At 40.4% G+C, this 19894-nt stretch overlaps 1 long non-coding RNA gene across 1 annotated transcript; it reads left to right on the forward strand.

The window, feature by feature from the left end:
- The first annotated feature begins 18709 nt into the window (after window positions 1-18709).
- Window positions 18710-19570, forward strand: LOC114678687 (uncharacterized). The gene is made up of 2 exons (XR_003730150.2): window positions 18710-18760; window positions 19088-19570. It is a non-coding gene; the product is annotated as an uncharacterized LOC114678687 (long non-coding RNA).
- The last annotated feature ends 324 nt before the right edge of the window (window positions 19571-19894 follow it).

Consider the following 19894-nt stretch of genomic DNA (forward strand, 5'->3'; position numbering starts at 1 on the left):
GAGGCTGAGGCAGGAGAATCACTTGAACAATGAGGTGGAGGTTACAGTGAGCCGAGACCACACCACTGCACTCTAGCCTGGTGACACAGGGAGCCTCTGTCTCAAAAAAAAAAAAAAAAGATACATTTATTTTATTTGAAATTATGTAGCTATTGAAAACTAAGGTTATAAAGTTTTTTACTATGTGAGAAAATGTTTAAGTAAAAATATAGGATACAAAATTATAAATGCAATATAGCCTTAGTTCTAGAAATGTAAATATGCATGAATGAAAAACTGGGGAGAAATTTGCTAAAATATTAGCATCAGTTATTGTTTGAATAATCCTCCCCGGCAATGATTTGGGATAATTATTTTCTTCTTTATAGTCCTCAGAATTTTTAGAATTTTCACATTGGAGAGGTATTACTTTTAAATCACAAAATAAAATGTTTAAAAATTGCATATATGTAGGCAGTATAGCTTCTTAAAGTATCTAGTATTTGCCTTTGCTGTTTATCCTTGAACTACAGTATTTTGGGTGATTCATGAATGATTCACATCAAAAGCCCTGGCCTATCTAAAATTTCATATTTTTACTTGTTCTTTCAGGTAGGAGATTAATGAGCATTCTAGAATGAGACTATGGCGTGGGAAGGAAGTGTTTAATGAACCCAGGAGGATGCCTAGGAGATGTGTCCCTTGTAGCATTCTAGGTGTGACCACAAAGTGTCCAGCACGTGGCATTCGGAAGAAGGCCCTGTGAGCTCCGCATTCTATTTCCTTTACTCAGGATGGAAGCAGGAAGATAGAATTCAATTGCAAAACGTTGGTCAACGACTCTGAAAAGGATTCAAATTACTGACAGCTTAAAGTAATCAATGCTATGAAAACCATAACTATCCCAATACTGCAAAGGTTTGGAGGTTTAACAACAACAACAACAACAACAAACCAGTTCTCCCAATCTGTGTCTTTCTATCTGCATCTCTCTGGTTACATAACTAGAAAAGGGCCGGCTCAGGAATGAATCCCAGATGGCTCTGCTCAGTGTTTGCTTTGAAGTTGGTTCAATTCAATTTATCTGGTCTGTGGTTTGAGGATAGGGTGGAAGGATCCAACTACACAACAGTGCCCAGACCCCAGAGTAGGAACAGAACATCTGCTTCCTGGGCACAAGTGCGTGAGGAAAGGATTTACCCTTCAAGGGAGTTGACTCTGATCCTGAGTACTTGGGGGAGAGGGGTGTGGGGTGTTGCTTCCTGGCCTGCTCAGCCTGGGGTCTGGGGGGCTGCTTCTCACATTGCTGTGTGAAGGCTATGGCTGTAAGTCCCAGCCAAGCTTGGCCCCATGGGTCTCCTACACCCAGGAAGGTGTCAGACCATTTCAGCTGGGTAAGGTCAAGTGGGGCCCCAGGGTTCAGCCCTTCATTGTGGGTCTTGGTACTTATAGCTTCTCGCTCTGTTCATTTTCTCTCAGGTGGTTAATTATATCATTTCTCTCCCCAGTTTTCTGAAAGGAATAATTGACTCAAGAGGCTGGCCTGTCAAATATTTGTGTAGGGCAGTGTCTAGTGACTGAGGAAGGCATGGAAGTGAGATAGTGCCATTGAGAATGATGGGACCACATAAGGCCAGTGCCAGGAAGGCACTAATGTCATCTAGTTCGCAGGCTGCAGACCCAGATGGCTACAGGGACAGAGCAGGTTCCCTAAAGGCGGGAACTGGGCTGGTATTGAGCAGAGGGACTGTAGGTTGGACAGTGCGCACCTTTCCTAAAGATATGCAAATAAAAATGTTAATAATAATTTGTAGCCCAAAGAAAACACAGTTGCAGGTTGGATTTGGCCCAAGGGTCAGCAACTGGACATTCTTGGGTGGTCCTGTGCCTTCAATGTACAGATAATAAACAGGTCCAGGGGTCTATCCAGCTGATGACTAGGGAGCCTAGAACACTAGTGTTCCAGCTCCCTGGCCGAGGGACCTTCTGGTCTAGAGCTCTGCTGAGAAACAGATGCTGTGACAGCCCCTCCACCCTGTACCCCATGACAGTTTGACAGAAAAAGAAAAAGCACTCTGTCAACCCCTACTTATTTCAGGAAATGACCAGCCACAGAAAAATGTCCACCCCTAACATGAAACATCCCATACTGCTCGCTTGCCCCCTTGCCAAAGGTCTGCCCAGCATCCTCGAACACCAATCAGAAAGTCTCCCAGCTTCCAATATTCCCACCTTAATAGAATGGTTGCTGATCAGAGACTGTCTCTATATTTCTCTTTCTACCCCACAAAGCACGTTGTCCTGTCTAACACCTTTCAACCCCTGCTGAAACCTGTGACCTGCAGATGTTTTCCTTGCCACAAGCTTATCAAGAGACACTGCACTCCCATATTTATTGCACAATAGCCAAGACTTGGAAGCAACCTAAGTGTCCACAACAGACGAATGGATAAAGAAAATGTGGTACATACACACAATTCAGCCATAAAAAGAATAAGATCTTGTCATTTGCAACATGGAAGAAACTGGAGGACATTATGTTTGTTAAGTGAAATAAGCCAGGCACGGAAAGACAAACTTCACATGTTCTCACTCATTTGTGGGAGCTAAACATTAAAACAATTGAACTCATGGACATAGAGAGTGGAATGATGGTTGCCAGAGGCTGGGAAGGGTAGTGGGGCAGGGGTAGGGAAGTACGGAAGGGGCAGATGGTTAATGGGTACAAAAATACAGTTGCATAGAATGAATAAGATTTAGCATTTGATGGTATAACAGGGTGATTACAGTCAACAAAAATTTATTGTACATTCTTAAATAAGTAAAAGAGTATAATTGCACTGTACGTAACACAAAGAAATAATAAATGCTTAACGTGATGGATACCCCGTTTACCCTGATGTGATTATTACATATTGCAAGCCTGAATCAAAGTATCTCATGTACCCCAAAAACATATACACCTACTATGTACCCACAAAAATTAGAAATTAAAAAAAGAGAAACAGCCTGTGTCCATTTTGTCCTGGACAAAGTTTTGGGCACTGGCATGTGTCAGAAGACTGTAGCTCTCAGGGATTTTGCCCCGTATCTGCCAGTTCCTGGCAGAGTAGATACTATCTGTCCCCAGTCACCTGCAAACTGTAACTATCACGCTAAAGCAGCCTGCATTCCTAGGATGCCAGCTGGGAATTTCTGCTCCCCCTTCCCTGGAGCTGCAGGAGAGGTGCATGAGCCCCCAGGCATGGACAACCCACCAGTCCACCTCTGGGCTGTGCACAGCAATTTTGGTGCAGGGCGTTCTCCAGAGTCCAACCGTCCTTTGTCCCTTGGCATCCTCCAGCCCCAGCCCCACCTCCTGGCTTCCCAGTCCTAACTTGGGAATTCTGTTCCAGCAATACCCATAACCTCTGCACTGCTGTTTTTTCTCAACTGTTTTTTCTGTCCTGAAGGAGAGCTCATCCAGTCAACATCTACTCACTCAACATTTTCTATGTGGCTCAAGTTCCAAAAAAAGCTCAGTGAGCAAAAGCCCTCCCTCTCTCTCCCCTATGAGAGTCTGCCTAACGCCATGATTACAATAGCTAGTATTTGTTGAACCCTTACTATTTCCCAGGCACAGAGCTCCCTCTCCTTCAGGTTACATTCTTCCTCTCCTTCACATTACATTCCTCTTCTCTTTAATCCTCAGGAAAATGCTATGAAGTAGGCATTCTTATCCCCTTTTGTGCCAGTGACAAAATCAAGGTTCAGAGAGGTTAAGCAAGTAGCCCAGGGTCACACAGGAGCAGAATTTTGATTTGCATCCAGGTTTAAGCTGGATTCAATCCCCTCCCTCTGTGGCATATCTGCTTTCACGGGGAGCCCCCATTTCTCCCTCACCCCCATTCTGCAGCACTGACTCTGCCCCATGTGACTGTTCCTTGCTAAACTCACTGGTATGAGTTTCTGGAGGATGGATAGAGAGCAGCACCAGCTGAAGTTCTTCTCAGGTCCTAAGGAATCTAACTTTTACAAGCACCACCCACATGATGTCAATTGTATTAACATGCTCCAGCATCTGATTTTAACCATAAATGCAGAAAACATTTTGAAAAGCATTTTATAACTTTTTGAAATTATTTTTTATTTCGTTTTGACCATTTTGTTTTCTTATTTTGAAATCAATTTAATTTGTCATTCTGAAACAATTTGTAGGCCCTTGAAAAGCCATAGGCACTGGGCTTATAGTGCTTAAGTGATGGAAAAACAAACATACAAAAAAGAAACAAATTGTGGCAATGGGGAAGAGTTATCTGCATGTTGTCCACACGTCGTCAATTTGCAAACCTTTGACTCAATTTCCATAAGAATCATTTTTGCCTCCTGCAGAAGATAGCACTATATCTTTCCTGTAAGTACTTTCTAGGAGTTTCTGATCCCAAGTCTGATGTTTTGGTGCTAACATTTCCAGCTTGTTGGTGCTGTGAGATGCTAATGATTAAAAACAGAAGGGTGGCTTATGCTGTGCATCACAAATTCTCAATTCCTGAAGCCAGTGAGAACCCTCCTCCCAAGTGAGGGTCAAAGATGGGCAGTGATGCACTTGGGAAGCATTAATGGTACCTTATCTCTGGGATGGTTGGTTTGCTAGGGCTGCCATGACAAAATACCATACAGTGGGTGGTTTAAACAACAGACATTTATTTTCTCACATTTCAAGAGGCTGAAAGTCCAAGATCAAAGTGTTGGCAGGGTTGGTTTCCTCAGACGATCATGAGAAAAATCTGTTCCAGGCCTCTCTCCTTGGTTTGCAGATAGCCACCTTCTTGCTGCCTCTCCACAGGGTCGTTGTCCTTCTGTGCACGTGTGCCCCTGTTGTCTCTTTGTGTCCTAATCTCTCCTTCTTATAAGGACATTAATTAGATACAATTAGACCCACCCTAACAGCCTCATTTTAATTTCATCACCTCTCTAAAGGTCCGATCTTCAAATACAGTGACATTCTCAAGGACTGAGGGTTAGGGCTTCAACATATGAATGGAGTGGGGAACACATATCAGCCCATAAAAGATGGGTTTTGCTTGAGATGCCTCGATAATGCTCGGAAGCCCTTGCTCCATCTTGCCTGAACTTCAGGAGAGGGCTTTGCCACATCCAGAGCGGAACTGGGATGAGGCATAATGAATCTTCCTAGTGCTTCTGCTCTATGGGTGCTTGTTAAACACTGCTAAATGCTTAACCAGCCTTTACTCAATATCCTATGATATAGTTATTCCCTAGTTTACGCATCAGAAAACAGAGAAGCCAAGCAATTTGCTTAAGGTTAGACAGCTAATGAATGGCAGAGCTGAAGCATGAATTGAAGCAGTCCGTGCTCTTCGCCACTACAATACACTGGTTTGCAAAAGCCCTTTATACATGGAGGAAGGGTAGCCTTTCAATTTCCAAAGGTGTTAGCCTTGGTTACTTACTCTGTCTCTCTCTCTCTCTGTGTGTGTGTGTGTGTGTGTGTGTGTGTGCGCGTGCACGTGTGTTGGGGAGGATGGTAAACAACTCCTCTGTGTTTTGTTTTGTGTAGGGGGGCTCAGAGAATGCCTGGGAGATATCCCATAGTTAGGCCTTTGGTTCCCAAGATAAAGGCCCAGGGAGGGAAGCTGGCTGATGGACAGGGGATACGAGCTTGAGGTTAAGATGAGAGGGCTGTCCTTAGCCTTGGAGAGATGGTTCCTTGGAAGGTCTGGGCAAACAGCATTCCAGGAGTAGCTGAGGCCTGAGCCCACGTACACAGGGATCCCAAGGTGGCAGAATCAGGATGCCTGCCCTGTGACTCTAGGACCCTGAATGACAGCCCCCAAGACCAAGCCTGGCACAGAGGGAAGAAGATGCTAAGGGAGCCACCTTCTTTCAAATGGATGGTGGTGACAGGTAGATGAGAACAGAGCCCTGGTGCCCAGCACATCCGAGGTTCCTTACAAAAGAGTGGATGCAGACCCCAGTGACTCATCCTGGAATTCCTAATACCTAGGAAAGTGGATGTATGTACCTGCTTTATTTTTATGTAAAAAAAAAAAAGTGACATTTCTTGCAATTTGAGTGTCTTGGAGCAATTCATATCACATATTTATTTTGTCTCCTTTCCCATTTTTTCAAGTTGTGGGATCTCAAATTGGGCATGACAGGTTAGTCAAAAGTATACAGAAAAGGGCTCAGAATTCACCACAACCAACCCAGTCATTTCCTGGTCCCCTCACATGCTATAGCTTATATATAAGTGTCATGCATGTATCCAACAACCTCATCTGTATGTGGTCCATTTTTCCAATCCATGTATTAGGCTCCTCCTAAGTAGGAACAAAGTTTTCTGTTCTCTAATCCTCATCTCATAATGGTCAGCACAGAGCCCAACGCCTGGAGAATGCTTATCAATATGAAGAGAAACGTATGAAAGATTGTAGTGATCTTTGTGTATAGACTTATTTACTGGGTCTGTCCTTCCAATGACAGATTTGCCTCTACAGTGGGCATTAATTGTGATTTGAGCACAAAACTGTGATATTATGCTAGAAGCACTGTAATCAGAGATTGCCTGGCACTTCTCAGCAGCTGCTAGACAAGCAGTGCCCTAGAAGTTGTTGGTAACTTTCTACCTTCTCCTTATATCTCTTCAGATCCTCTACTGGCTCAGTGGAAAAAGGATTGCTTTAGAGTCCAAGAGACTTGGGTTTTGAATACTTACACTTAGGTAAATTCTTTGGGCAAATATTTTAACCTCTCTTAATTTTATTTCTTGGTCTTTAAAAGGAGAAAAAGGGCATTTCCATTAAGAAATTTCTAAGAGGATTAAATGATATAACTTAAGTAAAGCCCCTAGCACAGAGAAAATGCCTAGTCATCGCTGGCAACCCTACCTCATTTACCCCTTTTTCTGTCTATTCTCAGAGAGAAAATCAGCATCTAGCAATGTACCTGAGCAAAGGAAAGGAAGGACTAGAAAGCATTTCTCGAGTCACATAGCCTGGTGACTCTGATCTAAGCTGACTCACAGATTCACAAACCACATGCCAGAAAAGGAACACAAAGACTTGGGACACAGAATGCAGCCCATTTTGGGGAACTATAAATTGTGTCCCCTTGGACCTTCCACTAAGAGCCCTGAATCCTGCTTTCTTCCAATGGAGAGCCATCTAGCTCTGGCGGAACGGCAAAGGCCTCGAATCTGAGTTTAAATTCTTGCTTTGCCACTTAGTACCTTATGACCTAGGACAAGTCATGTAACTTATATGAGCATGTTTTATGATCTATAAAATAAATTGTATTAAACACCTTGCATGGTGCCTGGCACATAGTTAGTACTCAGAAGTATTCAATCATTATAATGTGGTGGTTAAGAGCATGGGCTTAGAAGCCTGGCTCTGCCACTTACGAACTCCTGCTAACTTTTACTAACTAACCATCATCAAGTAAGCAGTCTGTCAATGCCACAGTTTCCGCATCTGCAAAATGGGATAGTAATATTTCCGACTGCTCTTGGCGTGGATGCCTACAGAAGTGGTGAGACAAGGGCTTGCGAACAAAGAGTTTATTTAGAAGGTACGCCTAGGAAACACTGGTAGGGCAATAGGGAAGTGAAATGGGGAAAGGAAGGAAGCAAGTAAAGAGCAACTAGAGGTTCTTTACACTGAGGAACTCCATCTGGGAGGGTGTGTAGAACATACCCCAGGTATGCCAACTGAGGGGCAAGGAAGCAGGGGTACTTATCCTCCTAATCCCCACATGTCATTGGTGGAGGGCTGTTTCTGAGGATTCTAACCCTCAACACCCACAGTGTCCTGCATCTAGGCTGAGGGTGCTCCCGCAGCCGGAAAAAAAAAAAAAAAGAAGCTCTTCAGGCCAAGAGAACTTCAGGTACCCACTGTAATAGTCTGCAGTGCAGGACACAGTGAGAAGGAATATCGATAGGCCACCAGTAATATCTGCCACACTACCTCATAGGGTTGTTATCATGACTTAATAGTTATGTAAGGTTCTTAGAGCAATGCCTGGCATGGAGTAATTGTTATCTCAAATCACACACACACTAAACAGATTCATATAATCCAACACTTAAAAATATTTAAAAGTACATGTGGATGTTCTTTAATGATTGCTTACTTAATAGGAAGAATTGAGAAAAAGTAATTCAATTCAATAAATATTTACAAACAGCCCACCATACCTGTGAGTTACTGTGCTCCTGTACTAATCAATAGAAATAAAGAACTTACATATCAGAGATAAGGCTCTATTCCCACCACCTCTTTCTAAGCATATCCTTTTGCTTACTATCCTTTAAAAAATATCTTTTCATCATTCTGAACCTCTTCCTTACTTTGGGTTACAGTTTGCAGGTGAGATTGCTGGTAATCTTTGACGAATCACAGATAATATATGAATTGCCAAAATCATGGAGATAGGCAAACCTCACTTTCCAATTCTATAAACTATAAACCAGTGAAACTTTATATTATTAACCAAGTTATTCACTCTGAAATATGAATGGGCCATCAATAATCAACAGATATTTGGGAAAAATCAACAGCACAAAATAGGAGAAAAAGGGACAGAGAGAATAATCTACAACAGAAGAAACAGATATAATAAAGGAAATAAAATAGAATCTTAAAAATTGCATAATCCTATGCATGAGAAACTTGACAAGTTATTATAACCACAAGATAAGAACAGGTTGCTATGAAAGAAAAAGCAAACAGAACCGTAACAAGAGTTCTTGCATATTAAAAACATGTTTAACAACAAAAAGTAGTAAATGGAAGACTTAGGAATTTGAACATTTTCTCAGCATTTAGGGCACACTATTTTAAAACAGAAAAATATAAGAAAAATAAGAGATCCAAATGAAGTATCAATTGAGGAGGTCCAACATCCACCTAATATGAGTTACTGAAGAAAAAAGAGAAGAGAAAATAGAGAAAACTGATGAGTTAATTTAAAAAATCGTGTAGTGGAAAAATATTTTTGTAAATCATTTGCCACTGTTCCTTTCAAAAGGTGAAACTTAATTCCCCTCCCCTTGGATTTAGGCTGGATTTGGTGAATCATTTAAATGAATAAAATGTCACAGAAGTAATGGTTTGTCATTTCCAATGCTGGGTCAAGACATTGCCTCTTATGCCTTCCTTTCTGTCTTCGATATCACTCGTGGGAAGCCAGCTACCACATTCTAGATACTAAAGAAGCCTGTAGAAAAGCCCCATGTGGAGAGGAACTGAAGTCTCCTACCAACAACCAGCAACAACTTTCTAATTAAGTGAGTGAGCCACCTTGAAAGAAGATCTTCCAGTTCCATCCAAAACCTTCAGATGACTGCAGCCCTGGCCATCTTGACAGCAACCTCATGAGAAATCCCAAAGCAGAATAACACAGCTAAGCTTCTCCTGACTTCCTGAACCACAGAAACTGTGAGAGATATGCGTTATGGTTGTTTTAGATCACTATGTTTGGGGCAATTTGTTAAGCAACATAGATAAGTAATATACTATCCCAGGGAGCAGATTTAGGACCATAGGGTAGAAGTTACAGAAAAACAGACCAGCTCAATATATGGAAGGAATTTTCAGCAATTGGGGATAATACAGCAATACACTGAAATATCTTGAAGTAGTGGAATTTATGCAAGTGTTTGAGCAGAGGCCAGATGCCCACCTGTTGCCAGTGATACTGAAGAATCTGTATAATTGTGAAAATCACTGCACTAAACACACTCCTGGTCAAACTCTTAAGATTTTAATTTTTTTCTTATCAAGGCTGTGTTCCTATTTATTCAGTAGATGTTTAATGAGGACCTACTATATAATAGCAACTGTATTAGGCATTTTGGATAGATACATGAAAAATATATTTGGTCACTTTCCTAAACAAACTTACTGTTTAAGTTAAAAAACAAACCAAAAACAACCAACACACTACATTTGTGTGAACTTTAGCTAAAATAACATATGTGGTAGTGGGCTGAACACAATCAACAAAGGGATAGCACTTTCCTCTTCCGGGAATTAAGATCTCATCATCTACTTTACATACATGACAAGAGTCATGTATGAGGTAGAGTGTCATGATTAATTTGCCAAAATCTCACAGCTAATGGCATACCAAGTTTTCTATAAGGGCATAATGATGTCCAAGTCTCCTTAACTTCATGTTTCATAGATCACTCTGCATTTTAGCATGTAAGTACTATAGTTCATGGTATCCTCTTATTCCCCTTTTAATGTCTACAAGGGCCCATAGTGATACCCTCATCTGGAGTGAAGCATTCTTAATATTGGTAATTTGGTTTTCTCTTTGTGAATCTTGTTAGAGTTTTGTCAATTTTATTGATCTTTTCAATACCACATCTCTTTGTTTCAATGATTTTCTTTATTGTTTTTATATTTCTAATTCCATTGATTTCTGTTCTATCTTTAATATTTTTGCTTTTTTGTTTACTTTGGGCTTATTTTGTTTTTCGTTTTCTAGGTTGTTGAGATGGGAACTTAGATTATTTTTTAATTATCCTCTTTTTCATGGATGTATGTAATGCGATAAATTTTCTTCTTAGTATTGCTTTACTGTGTCCCACAGAATTTGCTGTGTATTTTCATGTTCATTCAGTTCCACATTTTTTATTTTCAAGATTTCCTCTTTGAGCCAATAGGTCATTTAGTTGTATATTTCCCAAGTATTTGAAGGTTTCTTGTTATCTTTCTGTTATGGGTTTCTAGTTTGGTTCCCTTGTGGTTGGAAAACACATTCTGTAAGACTTAAATTCATATAACTTGTTGGGGTTTGTCTTATGGCTCAGATATGCTCTAACTTGCTATATGTGCTGTGGACACTGAAAAAGAATGTGTATTCTGCTGTTGTTGGGTGGATTGTTCTATAAACATCAATTAGAGCTTGTTGGTTGATAGCATTGTTTAGTTCTTCTATATTTTTGCTAATTTTCTTTTTTTTTTTTTTTGAGACGGAGTAGTGGCCCAGGCTGGAGTGCAGTGGTGCAATCTCTGCTCACTGCAAGCTCCACCTCGCAGGTTCACACCATTCTCCTGCCTCAGCCTCCCGACTAGCTAGGACTACAGGCACCCACCACCATGCCCAGCTAAGTTTTTGTATTTTTAGTAGAGATGGGGTTTCACCGCGTTAGCCCAAGGATGGTCTTGATCTCCTGACCTCATGATCCATCTGCCTCGGCCTCCCAAAATGCTGGGCATTTCTGCTCATTTTCTGTATAGTGTTCTACCAATTGTTACGGAGCATTGAAGTCTCTAATTATATTGTGGATTTGTCTATTTCTTCTTTCATTTCTATTAATGTTTGTGTCACATAGTTTGCAACTCTGTTTTTTGGAACATATATATTTAAGATTTCTATGTCTTATTCGTGGATTGACCCTTTTGTCATCATATGATGTCACTCTCTGGTAATTTTCTTTGCTCTGTAGTCTACTTTATCTGAAATTAACATAGTTACTCCTGCTTTCCTTTGCTTAATAATTGCACGATATATTTTTCCATCTTTTTATTTTCAGCCTGCCTATATTATAATATTTGAAATGAATTTCTTAAAGACAGAATGTAGCTGGGTCAAGATTTTTAAATCTACTGTGTCAATCTTTATCTTTTAATTGGTTTATTTGAACCATTTACATTTAATAAATTATTTTTCATATTTGGACTTAAATCTCCCATTTTATTTTTGTTTTTTGTTTATGCTTTTGCTTACTTTTTCCATCCTTCCTATAGAATGCATGAACCTTTTATAGAATTCCACTTTGATTAATCTATAATGTTTTTGAGCATATCTCTTTGTATAAGTTTATTAGTGGTTACTGTAGATAGTATATTATATATACATAGCATATCACTGTCTACTTGTGTCATCATTTTACTATTTACTATTACAGAAACCTTATGCTATGGGTTGTGAGGTTTTGGGGTTTTTGAATCCTGGTTCTGCCTTTTTTTTTCTTAATTTTCAAAATTTCTTAGGGTTTTAATGTTTCTCCCCTCCAAAACTCATGTTGAAATCTAATTGCCACTGTAACAATATTAAGAGACGGGACTTTAAAGAGGTGTTATCCATGCCATTGTCACAGGAATGGACTAATACTATTATCATGGGAGTGGGTTTGTTATCACAAGGGTGGTACTTTGTCTCTCTCTTTGCCTACCCTTCTTACTTTCTTTGTCTATCTCTTTGCCCTTGCACCATGTGATGCTTTCTGCCATGTTATGATGCAGCAAGAAGGTCCTCATCAGATGCTGGCACCTTGATATTTGACTTCTTGACTTCCAGAACTATGAGGAAATACATTTCTATTTATTATAAATTGCCTAGTCTGTGACATTCTGTTATAGCAGCACAAACAGACAAAGACACTTTGCCTTGCTTTATGACCCGTTACCCTCCCTATTTATAATGTAATTATCTCAAATATCCCCACTGCATAATTTAGAACCATATTAGACAATGTTGTAATTTTTGCTCCAACTACCAAACATAATTCCAAAAACTTACAAGAGAAAGAAGGCCTATTGTATTTACCCATATGCTTACTTATCATGTTTTCTATTCCTTCCTATGTTCTAAGTTTCCTTCTTTCATTTTTGCTTTCTGTTTAGAGAACTTCCTTTAGTCATTCTTTTAGGGTAGGTCTACTGGTGACAAATTCTCTTAGTTTTTCTTCATCTGAGAATGTCTGGAGTTCTCCTTCATTCCTGAAGGATATTTTCACTGGTTATAAGATTCTGGGTTGGCAGTTCTTTCTTTTCAGCACTTGAAAAATATCATACCATTTCATTCTAACCTTGATAGTTTCTCATGAGAAATCCACTGACATTCTATTTTCTCGTTATAGGTGAGGTGTCATTTTTCAATATTGTTATGTGTCTTCAGTTTTCAGAAGTTTAATTATTATGTGTCTCAGCATGGATTTCTTTGGGTTTTCCTTTTTCAGGTTTGCTCAGCTTCTTGATTCTGTAAACTTATTTCTCCTGTCAAATTTGGAAGTTTTCAGCTGTTATTTATCAAGTACTTTTTCAGCCCCTTCTACTCCTCTCCTTCTGGCACTCTGATGAATGAATCTTAGATTCTTTGTTATAGTCCCACAAGTATCTGAGGCTGTATTCTTTCTTTTTTCAGTCTATTTTCTCTCTGTTGTTCCGAGTGAGCAACCTCTATTTTTCTATATTCCAGTTCACTGATTTTTTCCTCTATCCTGTATTCTATTGATGAGCCTATCAACTGAGCCTTTTATTTTGGTTATTACATTTTTTCCATTCTAAAATTCCCATTTGGTTTTCTTTAGATCTTCCATTTCTTTGCTGAGACTTTCTATTTCTTTGCTGGGTCTTTTTATTTTCTATTTTTAATTTATTCCAAGGGTTTTATTAGTTGCTTATTGGAGTACTTTTATCATGACAACTTTAAATTATTGTCAGATTAACTTAGCATCTGTCATCTCAGTGTTACCATTATTGCTTGTCTTTCTTCGTTCAGTTTGAGATCTTTCTGGTTCTTGTGTGACAAATGATTTTCAATTGAAACCTCATTTTTGTACTGAATTATGAGACTCTGGGGGTCTTACTTTAACCTTCTGTTTTAGCTGGATTTTATTTTTATATCACTCCAGAAGGAAAAGGAGGTGGGGTGTCATCTTGTCACAAATAGGTAGAGGTAGAAGTCCAGGTTCCCCTCTCGTCCTCAGTCAATATCTGGGTGGGGGAAGGGGGACTCTGTTTCTGTTGGGTGGGATGTGGATTCTGGGTCCCCATGTGGTTTCCACTGATATTGAGATGGAGGTGCCCTTGTTATCATTATGCAATGGTGAAAATCCTAACTCTCCACTAGACCTTCTCTGACACTGTCCCAGTAGGGAAGAGGAGGGTTGCCTTATTACTGCTCAGTGACAGTAAAAGCTTAGGCTCTTCATATGGTTTCCACTGACATTGCAGAGACAGGGAGGATCTCATTATCAATGAGGTGGAGATAAAAGTCTTGGCTCCTTATGTGGCCTTCTCTGATTCCATCATGGCAGAGGCTTAGGCTGCCTCATTACAGCATTGTGATGGTGGGAGTCTAGGCTTTGCTGGCATGTAGGGTAAGGTCACAGTTTTTCTGTGGTATTTACTTGGAATAGAACAGTTATTATGTAAGTTTTCTGTTTTGCCAAGCTGCACCTTTCCTTGTCCTTTGGCTAGAGACAGCAAGCTTCCTTGGGGCTTTTAGTGTCTGCATCCACAGGCATTTCTGGGTTGCTACCTTTCTCAGCTCCGAATCTAGCTTACATGAGGCAAAAAGAAAATCCAGGGAACTCACCTCCATGTCATTCCTTGGGCTATCATGTTCCTAGCTGGTCTTCCTACATTTCTCCATCTTTTAGAGTTTTCTTCTGCTAGTTTCATATATGATGCCCAGGGTTTTTAGTTGTATTTAGTGGCAGGAATAGTGAAAAGTATGTCAACTACATCTTCCTGGAAGACAAAGTTACTCATTCTGCATTTTAAATACAGGTATAACTAAGAATTTCATTGCAAGGCTTGGAAAATCCTACTGCTAAGAAATAGCCATGACTTTATAAGAAACCATAAAAGCTGATGTTCAGGAGCCAAAACTAACTTTTCTAATAGAGAAAGACTTTATATAAGTTTTCACTCAATGTTATTGTTTGGTTTGGGGAACTCCTTTTGACTTGTAATAGATATGGCATGTCATGAAAAGGATATTAAAAGTCATTCCTGAGCTTGAAGTGATTTGATGATAAGTAAAAAAGTCTTTATTATGTTTAGTAGCACTTTGAGATTTTAGAAGAACTCTGTTGCCTGGTTGCTTTGAACCAAAAGGTAAGTTATTCTAGGCCAGGCACTATATCTAAATGATCTGCTCAGTATCCCAAATCAATTACATCATTTATATATGTACATGTCAGGAATACAAACTGCAAGTCTCAAAAGTTGGGCAGAAAAATGTTTCTTAGGTCACCTCCCCATGGAATGGCTTAGATTTGGTTCAGGCTGGAAATGGACAGATAATGAGCCCGCAAGATACAGTCTAAGTTTTATAAAGTGAAAGTGATGATTGGGAGTGTCAGGTTATGTTCTGGGATTCAAAACAGAATCCTTTTTCAGAAAGGATCCTGTTACTTTTTGTAAATTGCAAAACAAAACCTTCTATTTTGGAAAACCCCTCCCTCTTTTACAAAAAACACCCAGAGACTGCTTGGGTGAGACTCACACTTGGGTGATGAAGACAAATCACACTGGAACAGTCCAGAAAATACTTTGCTGGTGTTGGTTTGGTGCAAGCACATTGTGTACTTGAGCAATGGGCGTGAGTCTTGGGACAGGGGAGGGGTAAGGGAATAAAAAAGCAACTCAAAGTGTTCTCCGCCAGAGCTGAAAGCAACTCTCCTTGACACTCTTCAATTTTCTTTCCCACACAGTCCTGACACGGCCTTTCAGTATCAACTAGATATTCCCAGAGAGTGCCTATAACCCATCAGAGATCTTTGTTTTCTTATGTCAATGTGTTTATTATCAGCGAAAATCTCACTATTCAGAAAGAATAACGTTAAATGGTGTTCGGCCTCAGAGTAGTTGGCTCTGATTTTATTTCATAAAATTGTGTTTTCCAAATCTTATGTAATGTTAGATATGGGAAATGCATGAAACATAAGCACCTGGATTCTAAATTCCCCTTAGGCATCTATGCAACGGTCTATACAATGGGCTTAAAGATATATGCACTAAGCAGGTAGTCTTGCTAGCAAGAGATTTTCCTTCAAGATATAACAATTAGCTCCCTGGCAAGGACTAAGAAGTCAAGCCAAATGAGAACATTGACATTCTAAGATTTAAAGAGGCAGCTCCTTTAGCTGCCCTCTTATCCCTGCATAATGGGTCTCTAATAATGCAACTGAAGCACATCTCGAGGGAACATTTGCAAAACCTAACTTTATTCTTTGCCTTAGCTTCTAAAGAGGGAGACCAGAGTTCTTCACATTTCTTTCTTTCTTTTTTTCTTTTTTTCTTTTTTTTTTTTTTGAGACAGAGCCTCTCTCTGTGGCCCAGGCTGGAGTGTAGTGGTGTGATCTCAGCTTACTGCAACCTCTGCCTCCCAGGTTCAAGTGATTCTCCTCCTTCAGCCTCCTGAGTAGCTGGACTACAGGTGCATGCCACCATGCCCAGCTAATTTTGTATTTTTAGTAGAGACGAATTTCATCATGCTGGCCAGGCTGGTCTTGAACTCCTGACCTCAAGCACCACCTCAGCCTCCCAAAGTGCTGAGATTACAGGCATGAGCCACTGTGATCAGTCCAGAGTTCTTCACATTCTGAAAAGAATGTAAAAATATCTCTTGCAGTGCTGAAAACAACATACTCTCCACTCTAAAGGATCCAGAGCCCCAGTGCAAGTGATGATATAAGAAAGATGTGTCCAGTGCTTAGAGGAGGACAGTCAACCAGCAAAAATACAACAGCAAATGCTGTCTTCATAGCAAAATACTAGGACTGTAGAAAGAGGAAACAATGAACCCAAAGGTAGTCCATGCACGATGAATTGGATTTTCACCACATCCATAATAACTGAACAGTCCATCCAAAGCCTGAAGCATGTACACAGCTTACCAAGGGTGCAGTGATGGGAAAAGCACAATTCTAGAGCCAGGAAGACTGGGTTTGAATCCCAGTTCCATTACTTACTAGCTATGTAACCTAGTACTGGTTGCCTAACTTCTCAGACCTCAATTTTCTTATCTGTAAAATGAGCATTCATTCGTTAGTTCAGCATTTATTCAATGCTTATTACGTGGCAAACATTGCACTAGGTCCAAAGTAATACAATGATGAATAAAACAGGCTTCTTGTGAGTTCCAATTTAAATGAAATAATGCACGTAAAGCACCTCGTACAGAGACTGGTACATGGGAGATGATTAATGATTTTTATTTCCTTTCTCCTTTTTTATCCTTTCACAGATGTAGAAGTAGCTAAATCCCAAACAACTGTTTGTTCATCAAAAGATAAATACTATCATCTCTCCCTCAAGCACAAAGAAAGCATCAATCCATGGACTGGCTCCTCTCAGGAGAATTTAGTGTCTCAAGTGTGAAGTCCTTTCACTGGAGCTTGAGATGAAGGAGAAGAAGGAATTCTAAAGGTTCCCCATCATCCACCTACCCTGACCATCCCCCTGTATTCTGGACCTACCCTTGACTAACAGTCACGTAGTGTAGGGAATAGAGTACAGAAAGCAGAGGATGTGCTGGTTCATTTTCCTAAGCCACTTACTAACCACCTGACAGAAGGCGAGTCATTTCAGCCAAAAACAATAATAGCCATCCTCTACTGAATTCCTTAAAAGTGCCCCCACTAGACTGAAAATTCCTTGAGATAAGGATGGACTTACTTATGCCCCTCCTTTAGTGACTACCAAAGTGCAAATAGTTGGCACTCAAAATACATTCATTGAATATAAAATTGGGATCGTTCTTTTTTCCTGTTTTTTCTTTTTCTTTTTTTTTTTTTTTTTTGCCTGCTTCATTTTTCCTTCATATAAAATTGGGATCATTCTGCCCTACCCATGTTGTAGGGTTTTTATGAAGATTAAACCAGTGCACTTCTATGAAAACTCTTTGAGGTTATAAAATATGCAAATGTAAGGAATCTGCCTGTTTCGGGTCTAGGAAAAAAGTAGAAAAAAGGAGAAATGAAAGAGATAAAACAGAGCTGGGAGTGAGGCAGGCAGCTACATTTGAAAGCAATCTGAAACCACTCAGAGGTGGAGGAAAGAGATTTAAATTTCTGCAAGAATGTAAAGGCCACCTCCCACACAGCCCATCAGTCTTTCAGGGACTATTCTTCAAGACCTACTCAAAGACATTCTGTCCTATGACCAGCTTTAGGGTAATGGGGAAAAGAATTATGACGGTCACATCATATGATGAAATACCAAGTAGCATTTCAAAGGTCATGCTTCAGAAAGTCTGTTAATGATATGGAAAATGCTTAAGCACAAATTATGTAATTTTAAAAATAAAGCAGTTGAGATCTTAATTTTGTAAAAAATAATATATATATAATAAAAACATATAGAAGCAATGAGAAAAGACTGAGCAGAGATATATCAATAAGTTACCAGTAATATATTATTATTATAAGTCATTTTAATTATCTTTTAAATATACATGCATTTTGTATACACTCTTCAATGAATAAGTGAATAATTTGAAATATAACTCTGCGCACATGCGTGTGTGTGTGTGTGTGTGTGTGTGTGTGTGTGTAAACATATTCTATTCTTCACTGTTCTAGCCAGGAACTGATTAAGATCTGAATCAATTGTTCCAAGAACCCAAATCACCAGGAACTGAATTACATTCAATCACCTTGAACCAAGTCCCAGTTGGAAAAAATGAGACCCATAATTCAGCTTTTTGGTTTTGTCAGCTGTAAGGCTAGATTAGGCCCTTTCCCCTACAACCCTGGAGGTTAGATGCCTGGTTCCAGCAACGGCTCTTCTTCTAATAGCTGTATGCTCTCAGGCATCACTGCCCCTCTCTGGGCCTCTCTTCTGTGCTATAAAATGATGGGGCTGCAATGGGGGCCACCTGGCCAGTTGTTACGTCACTCATGAACTTCTTTTGGTTCTTTTCCTCTGTGTTCTGCTTGTTCCATTTCGCTGCCCCTTACAATTCTTCCCAAAGAAAAGAAGTGAAACGCAAATGAGTTTTTTGAGTTTTTTGTTGACACGTCTAACTGCAGGTTGGAAAGCTTGGGGGCTTTGGCCCTGGTTGGGTAGGTTCTGCTCACTGGGAAATCAGGCCTCAGCTGGCTCTGATCCCTCTCCCTTCTCCTAATCACTGCCCTGGCTGCAGAACTCTGGGCTGGCACCAGAACAGCAGCCAACATTTGGCTGACACAGGACATAATTTTTAATCATGGGAAGGCAGACATAAGTACAAAAGGCCTATTTTCTTCACGCAGGTTCAAGTATCTGCTTTTGGGTTATGTCTGTCTGTATTTGGCAGGGCTGGTCTTGGGGAAGGTTCGGGATTCATGACCAAAAGGTCAGTCTCCTTCCTTTTCCAGGATGGAAGCGGCACAAATTGTTCTGATCAGGGAGCAATAACATGCCACGACCCCCAGGGCTCCCAGGCAGGCGGAGGGGGCACCCAGTCTCAGCAGCCCACGACCTGCTCGGCCCCTGCGAGCCACATGCCTCACATTTCCCCAGCTCCAGCCTCCTTTCAAAGGCCCTTTATTAAACCACCAACTATTTGCTGTCGAGACATTTAGGATGAAATCATTGTGTTAAACAAATAAACGCAGCTTCGTCCAGATTTCTGCTCTGGGAGCAGAGTAAGAAAATAATTTCTGTCTGCTCGCCACAAAAGCGGCTGGAAAGGTCCAAAGAAAAATATTATTTTTACTCCATTGTGTGAAATATTGTCCTGGAGGATCTGACGGGCTGAGCGTTTGAAGAGTTTGTGCTGGCAGGTTTCAAGGGTCCCCTGGGTCGGCCCCCTGGGATTGTTTTCTGCATTAATAAACTTAGCATGATGTGTGTTAAAAGGAACATTCTGTTTGCTTTGTAAATAAGGGATGTCAAACAAGAAGCAGAAGCCTTACAGACACTAGGTGATGTGTTCTCAGAGAGGGGAGAGGGAGGCGGGTGGGAGAGGCACCCTGGAAAAATGGGCATCACTGGGGCTCCCTGAACTGAGCAGAGGCCTTGTTGGGAAAACAAATCAGTCTGTTTGAGTCCAAACCAGGCCATTTCCTCACTGATCCTGGTGGGAAAGCTGCACACTTTGCCCTGAACCAGCAGGATACGGGCTTGGGAAGGAAAGTTCTCAAGTGTCTGTCAGCTGTGTGGTGGAGGAGAGATGATGGCGC

The sequence above is a fragment of the Macaca mulatta genome, chromosome 6 (assembly GCF_049350105.2).
Source record: "Macaca mulatta isolate MMU2019108-1 chromosome 6, T2T-MMU8v2.0, whole genome shotgun sequence".
Classification (NCBI taxonomy): domain Eukaryota; kingdom Metazoa; phylum Chordata; class Mammalia; order Primates; family Cercopithecidae; genus Macaca; species Macaca mulatta.